Here is a 9,436-nt window from a genome sequence, read left to right on the forward strand (position 1 = left end):
TAGCCCTCCCTTGTGCAGAGGAGCCCAGAAGCCAGCCTTCAAGAGCAAACGAACAAACACTTCGGTGACTGCAAAGTAGGGCCAAGTGGGCTCGTCCTGGAGTTGAACCCAGGGCCTCTCACACCCTCAGCAAGAATCATACCCCTAGACCAACAAGCCAAGTTAACGGAGGGTGTCGCAGTTTCTGTTGGGCAAGCGCGTAACTGCTTTGGGGCAGACCGGGAGACCTACGCTCACTGACTGATAGCATGGACTGTAGCGCTGACGTGTCTTTCCAGAGTGGTAACGCCATCCCCAGTGAGACAGCACTGAGAGCATGGTTCAGCAGGCCCACAAACAACTGAAAAGAATGCCTCTCCTTTGGTGCAGCTCAGGAGTACACGTTCAGCAAAGGTCTCCATAACAAGCCGGCAAACCACATTTCGTCCTCCTCCTCCTCAACAACACACTACATGTCCTCCTCCTCCTCAACAACAACAACGAACTTGTAAAATACACATTTTCTTTAAAGAAAACAAAACACACAGATGACAGTCTGATTTCCCATCAGCTACACAGCCAACAGTATCTGAGGTTGAAAGACCTCCCTGGTGCAGAGGAGCCCAGAAGCCAAGCATCAAGAGAGAACAAACGAATGCTTCAGAGAATGCAAAGCAGGGCCAAGCGGGCTCGTCCGGGAGTTGAACCCGGGACCTCTCGCACCCAAAGCGAGAATCATACCCCTAGACCAACGAGCCAAGTTATCTGACAGTTTCACAGTTTCTGCTGGGCAAGCGCGTAACTGCTTTGGGGCAGACCGGGAGACCTACGCTCACTGACTGATAGCATGGACTGTAGCGCTGACGTGTCTTTCCAGAATGGTAACGCCATCCCCAGTGAGACAGCACTGAGAGCATGGTTCAGCAGGCCCGCAAACAACTGAAAAGAATGCCTCTCCTTTGGTGCAGCTCAGGAGTACACGTTCAGCAAAGGTCTCCATAACAAGCCGGCAAACCACATTTCGTCCTCCTCCTCCTCAACAACACACTACATGTCCTCCACCTCCTCCTCAACAACAACAACAACAACGAACTTGTAAAAAACACATTTTCTTTAAAGAAAACAAAACACACAGATGACAGTCTGATTTCCCATCAGCTATACGGGCAACAGTATCTGAGGTCGATAGCCCTCCCTTGTGCAGAGGAGCCCAGAAGCCAGCCTTCAAGAGCAAACGAACAAACACTTCGGTGACTGCAAAGTGGGGCCAAGTGGGCTCGTCCTGGAGTTGAACCCAGGGCCTCTCACACCCTCAGCAAGAATCATACCCCTAGACCAACGAGCCAAGTTAACGGAGGGTGTCGCAGTTTCTGCTGGGCAAGCGCGTAACTGCTTTGGGGCAGACCGGGAGACCTTCGCTCACTGACTGATAGCATGGACTGTAGCGCTGAAGTGTCTTTCCAGAACGGTAACCGTATCCCCAGTGAGACAGCACTGAGAGCATGGTTCAGCAGGCCCGCAAACAACTGAAAAGAATGCCTCTCCTTTGGTGCAGCTCAGGAGTACACGTTCAGCAAAGGTCTCCATAACAAGCCGGCAAACCACATTTCGTCCTCCTCCTCCTCAACAACACACTACATGTCCTCCTCCTCCTCCTCAACAACAACAACAACAACGAACTTGTAAAAAACACATTTTCTTTAAAGAAAACAAAACACACAGATGACAGTCTGATTTCCCATCAGCTTTACAGGCAACAGTATCTGAGGTCGATAGCCCTCCCTTGTGCAGAGGAGCCCAGAAGCCAGCCTTCAACAGCAAACGAACAAACACTTCGGTGACTGCAAAGTGGGGCCAAGTGGGCTCGTCCTGGAGTTGAACCCAGGGCCTCTCACACCCTCAGCAAGAATCATACCCCTAGACCAACGAGCCAAGTTAACGGAGGGTGTCGCAGTTTCTGCTGGGCAAGCGCGTAACTGCTTTGGGGCAGACCGGGAGACCTACGCTCACTGACTGATAGCATGGACTGTAGCGCTGACGTGTCTTTCCAGAATGGTAATGCCATCCCCAGTGAGACAGCACTGAGAGCATGGTTCAGCAGGCCCGCAAACAACTGAAAAGAATGCCTCTCCTTTGGTGCAGCTCAGGAGTACACGTTCAGCAAAGGTCTCCATAACAAGCCGGCAAACCACATTTCGTCCTCCTCCTCCTCAACAACACACTACATGTCCTCCACCTCCTCCTCAACAACAACAACAACAACAACAACGAACTTGTAAAAAACACATTTTCTTTAAAGAAAACAAAACACACAGATGACAGTCTGATTTCCCATCAGCTATACGGGCAACAGTATCTGAGGTCGATAGCCCTCCCTTGTGCAGAGGAGCCCAGAAGCCAGCCTTCAAGAGCAAACGAACAAACACTTCGGTGACTGCAAAGTGGGGCCAAGTGGGCTTGTCCTGGACTTGAACCCAGGGCCTCTCACACCCTCAGCAAGAATCATACCCCTAGACCAACGAGCCAAGTTAACGGAGAGTGTCGCAGTTTCTGCTGGGCAAGCGCGTAACTGCTTTGGGGCAGACCGGGAGACCTACGCTCACTGACTGATAGCATGGACTGTAGCGCTGAAGTGTCTTTCCAGAACGGTAACCGTATCCCCAGTGAGACAGCACTGAGAGCATGGTTCAGCAGGCCCGCAAACAACTGAAAAGAATGCCTCTCCTTTGGTGCAGCTCAGGAGTACACGTTCAGCAAAGGTCTCCATAACAAGCCGGCAAACCACATTTCGTCCTCCTCCTCCTCAACAACACACTACATGTCCTCCTCCTCCTCCTCAACAACAACAACAACAACAACGAACTTGTAAAAAACACATTTTCTTTAAAGAAAACAAAACACACAGATGACAGTCTGATTTCCCATCAGCTTTACAGGCAACAGTATCTGAGGTCGATAGCCCTCCCTTGTGCAGAGGAGCCCAGAAGCCAGCCTTCAAGAGCAAACGAACAAACACTTCGGTGACTGCAAAGTGGGGCCAAGTGGGCTTGTCCTGGAGTTGAACCCAGGGCCTCTCACACCCTCAGCAAGAATCATACCCCTAGACCAACGAGCCAAGTTAACGGAGGGTGTCGCAGTTTCTGCTGGGCAAGCGCGTAACTGCTTTGGGGCAGACCGGGAGACCTACGCTCACTGACTGATAGCATGGACTGTAGCGCTGACGTGTCTTTCCAGAATGGTAACGCCATCCCCAGTGAGACAGCACTGAGAGCATGGTTCAGCAGGCCCGCAAACAACTGAAAAGAATGCCTCTCCTTTGGTGCAGCTCAGGAGTACACGTTCAGCAAAGGTCTCCATAACAAGCCGGCAAACCACATTTCGTCCTCCTCCTCCTCAACAACACACTACATGTCCTCCTCCTCCTCCTCAACAACAACAACAACAACGAACTTGTAAAAAACACATTTTCTTTAAAGAAAACAAAACACACAGATGACAGTCTGATTTCCCATCAGCTTTACAGGCAACAGTATCTGAGGTCGATAGCCCTCCCTTGTGCAGAGGAGCCCAGAAGCCAGCCTTCAAGAGCAAACGAACAAACTCTTCGGTGACTGCAAAGTGGGGCCAAGTGGGCTCGTCCTGGAGTTGAACCCAGGGCCTCTCACACCCTCAGCAAGAATCATACCCCTAGACCAACGAGCCAAGTTAACGGAGGGTGTCGCAGTTTCTGCTGGGCAAGCGCGTAACTGCTTTGGGGCAGACCGGGAGACCTACGCTCACTGACTGATAGCATGGACTGTAGCGCTGACGTGTCTTTCCAGAATGGTAACGCCATCCCCAGTGAGACAGCACTGAGAGCATGGTTCAGCAGGCCCGCAAACAACTGAAAAGAATGCCTCTCCTTTGGTGCAGCTCAGGAGTACACGTTCAGCAAAGGTCTCCATAACAAGCCGGCAAACCACATTTCGTCCTCCTCCTCCTCAACAACACACTACATGTCCTCCACCTCCTCCTCAACAACAACAACAACAACAACAACGAACTTGTAAAAAACACATTTTCTTTAAAGAAAACAAAACACACAGATGACAGTCTGATTTCCCATCAGCTATACAGCCAACAGTATCTGAGGTCGATAGCCCTCCCTTGTGCAGAGGAGCCCAGAAGCCAGCCTTCAAGAGCAAACGAACAAACACTTCGGTGACTGCAAAGTGGGGCCAAGTGGGCTTGTCCTGGACTTGAACCCAGGGCCTCTCACACCCTCAGCAAGAATCATACCCCTAGACTAACGAGCCAAGTTAACGGAGGGTGTCGCAGTTTCTGCTGGGCAAGCGCGTAACTGCTTTGGGGCAGACCGGGAGACCTACGCTCACTGACTGATAGCATGGACTGTAGCGCTGACGTGTCTTTCCAGAATGGTAACGCCATCCCCAGTGAGACAGCACTGAGAGCATGGTTCAGCAGGCCCGCAAACAACTGAAAAGAATGCCTCTCCTTTGGTGCAGCTCAGGAGTACACGTTCAGCAAAGGTCTCCATAACAAGCCGGCAAACCACATTTCGTCCTCCTCCTCCTCAACAACACACTACATGTCCTCCTCCTCCTCCTCAACAACAACAACAACAACGAACTTGTAAAAAACACATTTTCTTTAAAGAAAACAAAACACACAGATGACAGTCTGATTTCCCATCAGCTTTACAGGCAACAGTATCTGAGGTCGATAGCCCTCCCTTGTGCAGAGGAGCCCAGAAGCCAGCCTTCAAGAGCAAACGAACAAACACTTCGGTGACTGCAAAGTGGGGCCAAGTGGGCTCGTCCTGGAGTTGAACCCAGGGCCTCTCACACCCTCAGCAAGAATCATACCCCTAGACCAACGAGCCAAGTTAACGGAGGGTGTCGCAGTTTCTGCTGGGCAAGCGCGTAACTGCTTTGGGGCAGACCGGGAGACCTACGCTCACTGACTGATAGCATGGACTGTAGCGCTGACGTGTCTTTCCAGAATGGTAACGCCATCCCCAGTGAGACAGCACTGAGAGCATGGTTCAGCAGGCCCGCAAACAACTGAAAAGAATGCCTCTCCTTTGGTGCAGCTCAGGAGTACACGTTCAGCAAAGGTCTCCATAACAAGCCGGCAAACCACATTTCGTCCTCCTCCTCCTCAACAACACACTACATGTCCTCCACCTCCTCCTCAACAACAACAACAACAACAACAACGAACTTGTAAAAAACACATTTTCTTTAAAGAAAACAAAACACACAGATGACAGTCTGATTTCCCATCAGCTACACAGCCAACAGTATCTGAGGTTGAAAGACCTCCCTGGTGCAGAGGAGCCCAGAAGCCAAGCATCGAGAGAGAACAAACGAATGCTTCAGAGAATGCAAAGCAGGGCCAAGCGGGCTCGTCCGGGAGTTGAACCCGGGACCTCTCGCACCCTAAGCGAGAATCATACCCCTAGACCAACGAGCCAAGTTAACGGAGCGTGTCGCAGTTTCTGCTGGGCAAGCGCGTAACTGCTTTTGGGCAGACCGGGAGACCTACGCTCACTGACTGATAGCATGGACTGTAGCGCTGACGTATCTTTCCAGAATGGTAACGCCATCCCCAGTGAGACAGCACTGAGAGCATGGTTCAGCAGGCCCGCAAACAACTGAAAAGAATGCCTCTCCTTTGGTGCAGCTCAGGAGTACACGTTCAGCAAAGGTCTCCATAACAAGCCGGCAAACCACATTTCGTCCTCCTCCTCCTCAACAACACACTACATGTCCTCCTCCTCCTCCTCAACAACAACAACAACAACAACAACGAACTTGTAAAAAACACATTTTCTTTAAAGAAAACAAAACACACAGATGACAGTCTGATTTCCCATCAGCTTTACAGGCAACAGTATCTGAGGTCGATAGCCCTCCCTTGTGCAGAGGAGCCCAGAAGCCAGCCTTCAAGAGCAAACGAACAAACACTTCGGTGACTGCAAAGTGGGGCCAAGTGGGCTCGTCCTGGAGTTGAACCCAGGGCCTCTCACACCCTCAGCAAGAATCATACCCCTAGACCAACGAGCCAAGTTAACGGAGGGTGTCGCAGTTTCTGCTGGGCAAGCGCGTAACTGCTTTGGGGCAGACCGGGAGACCTACGCTCACTGACTGATAGCATGGACTGTTGCGCTGACGTGTCTTTCCAGAATGGTAACGCCATCCCCAGTGAGACAGCACTGAGAGCATGGTTCAGCAGGCCCGCAAACAACTGAAAAGAATGCCTCTCCTTTGGTGCAGCTCAGGAGTACACGTTCAGCAAAGGTCTCCATAACAAGCCGGCAAACCACATTTCGTCCTCCTCCTCCTCAACAACACACTACATGTCCTCCACCTCCTCCTCAACAACAACAACAACAACAACGAACTTGTAAAAAACACATTTTCTTTAAAGAAAACAAAACACACAGATGACAGTCTGACTTCCCATCAGCTATACGGGCAACAGTATCTGAGGTCGATAACCCTCCCTTGTGCAGAGGAGCCCAGAAGCCAGCCTTCAAGAGCAAACGAACAAACACTTCGGTGACTGCAAAGTGGGGCCAAGTGGGCTTGTCCTGGAGTTGAACCCAGGGCCTCTCACACCCTCAGCAAGAATCATACCCCTAGACCAACGAGCCAAGTTAACGGAGAGTGTCGCAGTTTCTGCTGGGCAAGCGCGTAACTGCTTTGGGGCAGACCGGGAGACCTACGCTCACTGACTGATAGCATGGACTGTAGCGCTGAAGTGTCTTTCCAGAACGGTAACCGTATCCCCAGTGAGACAGCACTGAGAGCATGGTTCAGCAGGCCCGCAAACAACTGAAAAGAATGCCTCTCCTTTGGTGCAGCTCAGGAGTACACGTTCAGCAAAGGTCTCCATAACAAGCCGGCAAACCACATTTCGTCCTCCTCCTCCTCAACAACACACTACATGTCCTCCTCCTCCTCCTCAACAACAACAACAACAACAACGAACTTGTAAAAAACACATTTTCTTTAAAGAAAACAAAACACACAGATGACAGTCTGATTTCCCATCAGCTTTACAGGCAACAGTATCTGAGGTCGATAGCCCTCCCTTGTGCAGAGGAGCCCAGAAGCCAGCCTTCAAGAGCAAACGAACAAACACTTCGGTGACTGCAAAGTGGGGCCAAGTGGGCTCGTCCTGGAGTTGAACCCAGGGCCTCTCACACCCTCAGCAAGAATCATACCCCTAGACCAACGAGCCAAGTTAACGGAGGGTGTCGCAGTTTCTGCTGGGCAAGCGCGTAACTGCTTTGGGGCAGACCGGGAGACCTACGCTCACTGACTGATAGCATGGACTGTAGCGCTGACGTGTCTTTCCAGAATGGTAACGCCATCCCCAGTGAGACAGCACTGAGAGCATGGTTCAGCAGGCCCGCAAACAACTGAAAAGAATGCCTCTCCTTTGGTGCAGCTCAGGAGTACACGTTCAGCAAAGGTCTCCATAACAAGCCGGCAAACCACATTTCGTCCTCCTCCTCCTCAACAACACACTACATGTCCTCCACCTCCTCCTCAACAACAACAACAACAACAACAACAAACTTGTAAAAAACACATTTTCTTTAAAGAAAACAAAACACACAGATGACAGTCTGATTTCCCATCAGCTATACGGGCAACAGTATCTGAGGTCGATAGCCCTCCCTTGTGCAGAGGAGCCCAGAAGCCAGCCTTCAAGAGCAAACGAACAAACACTTCGGTGACTGCAAAGCAGGGCCAAGCGGGCTCGTCCGGGAGTTGAACCCGGGACCTCTCGCACCCAAAGCGAGAATCATACCCCTAGACCAACGAGCCAAGTTATCTGACAGTGTCACAGTTTCTGCTGGGCAAGCGCGTAACTGCTTTGGGGCAGACCGGGAGACCTACGCTCACTGACTGATAGCATGGACTGTAGCGCTGACGTGTCTTTCCAGAATGGTAACGCCATCCCCAGTAAGACAGCACTGAGAGCATTGTTCAGCAGGCCCGCAAACAACTGAAAAGAATGCCTCTCCTTTGGTGCAGCTCAGGAGTACACGTTCAGCAAAGGTCTCCATAACAAGCCGGCAAACCACATTTCGTCCTCCTCCTCCTCAACAACACACTACATGTCCTCCTCCTCCTCCTCAACAACAACAACAACAACAACGAACTTGTAAAAAACACATTTTCTTTAAAGAAAACAAAACACACAGATGACAGTCTGATTTCCCATCAGCTATACAGGCAACAGTATCTGAGGTCGATAGCCCTCCCTTGTGCAGAGGAGCCCAGAAGCCAGCCTTCAAGAGCAAACGAACAAACACTTCGGTGACTGCAAAGTGGGGCCAAGTGGGCTCGTCCTGGAGTTGAACCCAGGGACTCTCACACCCTCAGCAAGAATCATACCCCTAGACTAACGAGCCAAGTTAACGGAGGGTGTCGCAGTTTCTGCTGGGCAAGCGCGTAACTGCTTTGGGGCAGACCGGGAGACCTACGCTCACTGACTGATAGCATGGACTGTAGCGCTGACGTGTCTTTCCAGAATGGTAACGCCATCCCCAGTGAGACAGCACTGAGAGCATGGTTCAGCAGGCCCGCAAACAACTGAAAAGAATGCCTCTCCTTTGGTGCAGCTCAGGAGTACACGTTCAGCAAAGGTCTCCATAACAAGCCGGCAAACCACATTTCGTCCTCCTCCTCCTCAACAACACACTACATGTCCTCCTCCTCCTCCTCAACAACAACAACAACAACGAACTTGTAAAAAACACATTTTCTTTAAAGAAAACAAAACACACAGATGACAGTCTGATTTCCCATCAGCTTTACAGGCAACAGTATCTGAGGTCGATAGCCCTCCCTTGTGCAGAGGAGCCCAGAAGCCAGCCTTCAAGAGCAAACGAACAAACACTTCGGTGACTGCAAAGTGGGGCCAAGTGGGCTCGTCCTGGAGTTGAACCCAGGGCCTCTCACACCCTCAGCAAGAATCATACCCCTAGACCAACGAGCCAAGTTAACGGAGGGTGTCGCAGTTTCTGCTGGGCAAGCGCGTAACTGCTTTGGGGCAGACCGGGAGACCTACGCTCACTGACTGATAGCATGGACTGTAGCGCTGACGTGTCTTTCCAGAATGGTAACGCCATCCCCAGTGAGACAGCACTGAGAGCATGGTTCAGCAGGCCCGCAAACAACTGAAAAGAATGCCTCTCCTTTGGTGCAGCTCAGGAGTACACGTTCAGCAAAGGTCTCCATAACAAGCCGGCAAACCACATTTCGTCCTCCTCCTCCTCAACAACACACTACATGTCCTCCTCCTCCTCAACAACAACAACGAACTTGTAAAATACACATTTTCTTTAAAGAAAACAAAACACACAGATGACAGTCTGATTTCCCATCAGCTACACAGCCAACAGTATCTGAGGTTGAAAGACCTCCCTGGTGCAGAG

The 9,436-nt window shown here is 51.0% G+C and overlaps 3 non-coding genes across 3 annotated transcripts; all 3 read right to left on the reverse strand.

The window, feature by feature from the left end:
- Nucleotides 1-665: 665 nt before the first annotated feature.
- Nucleotides 666-737, reverse strand: trnap-ugg (transfer RNA proline (anticodon UGG)). The gene has a single exon. It is a non-coding gene; the product is annotated as a tRNA-Pro (tRNA).
- Nucleotides 738-5,382: 4,645 nt separating this feature from the next.
- Nucleotides 5,383-5,454, reverse strand: trnap-agg (transfer RNA proline (anticodon AGG)). Its single transcript has one exon. It is a non-coding gene; the product is annotated as a tRNA-Pro (tRNA).
- A 2,294-nt stretch (nucleotides 5,455-7,748) lies between these two features.
- trnap-ugg (transfer RNA proline (anticodon UGG)) lies at nucleotides 7,749-7,820 on the reverse strand. Its single transcript has one exon. It is a non-coding gene; the product is annotated as a tRNA-Pro (tRNA).
- Nucleotides 7,821-9,436: the final 1,616 nt, after the last annotated feature.

Source organism: Amia ocellicauda, chromosome 2, assembly GCF_036373705.1.
Source record: "Amia ocellicauda isolate fAmiCal2 chromosome 2, fAmiCal2.hap1, whole genome shotgun sequence".
Lineage (NCBI taxonomy): Eukaryota > Metazoa > Chordata > Actinopteri > Amiiformes > Amiidae > Amia > Amia ocellicauda.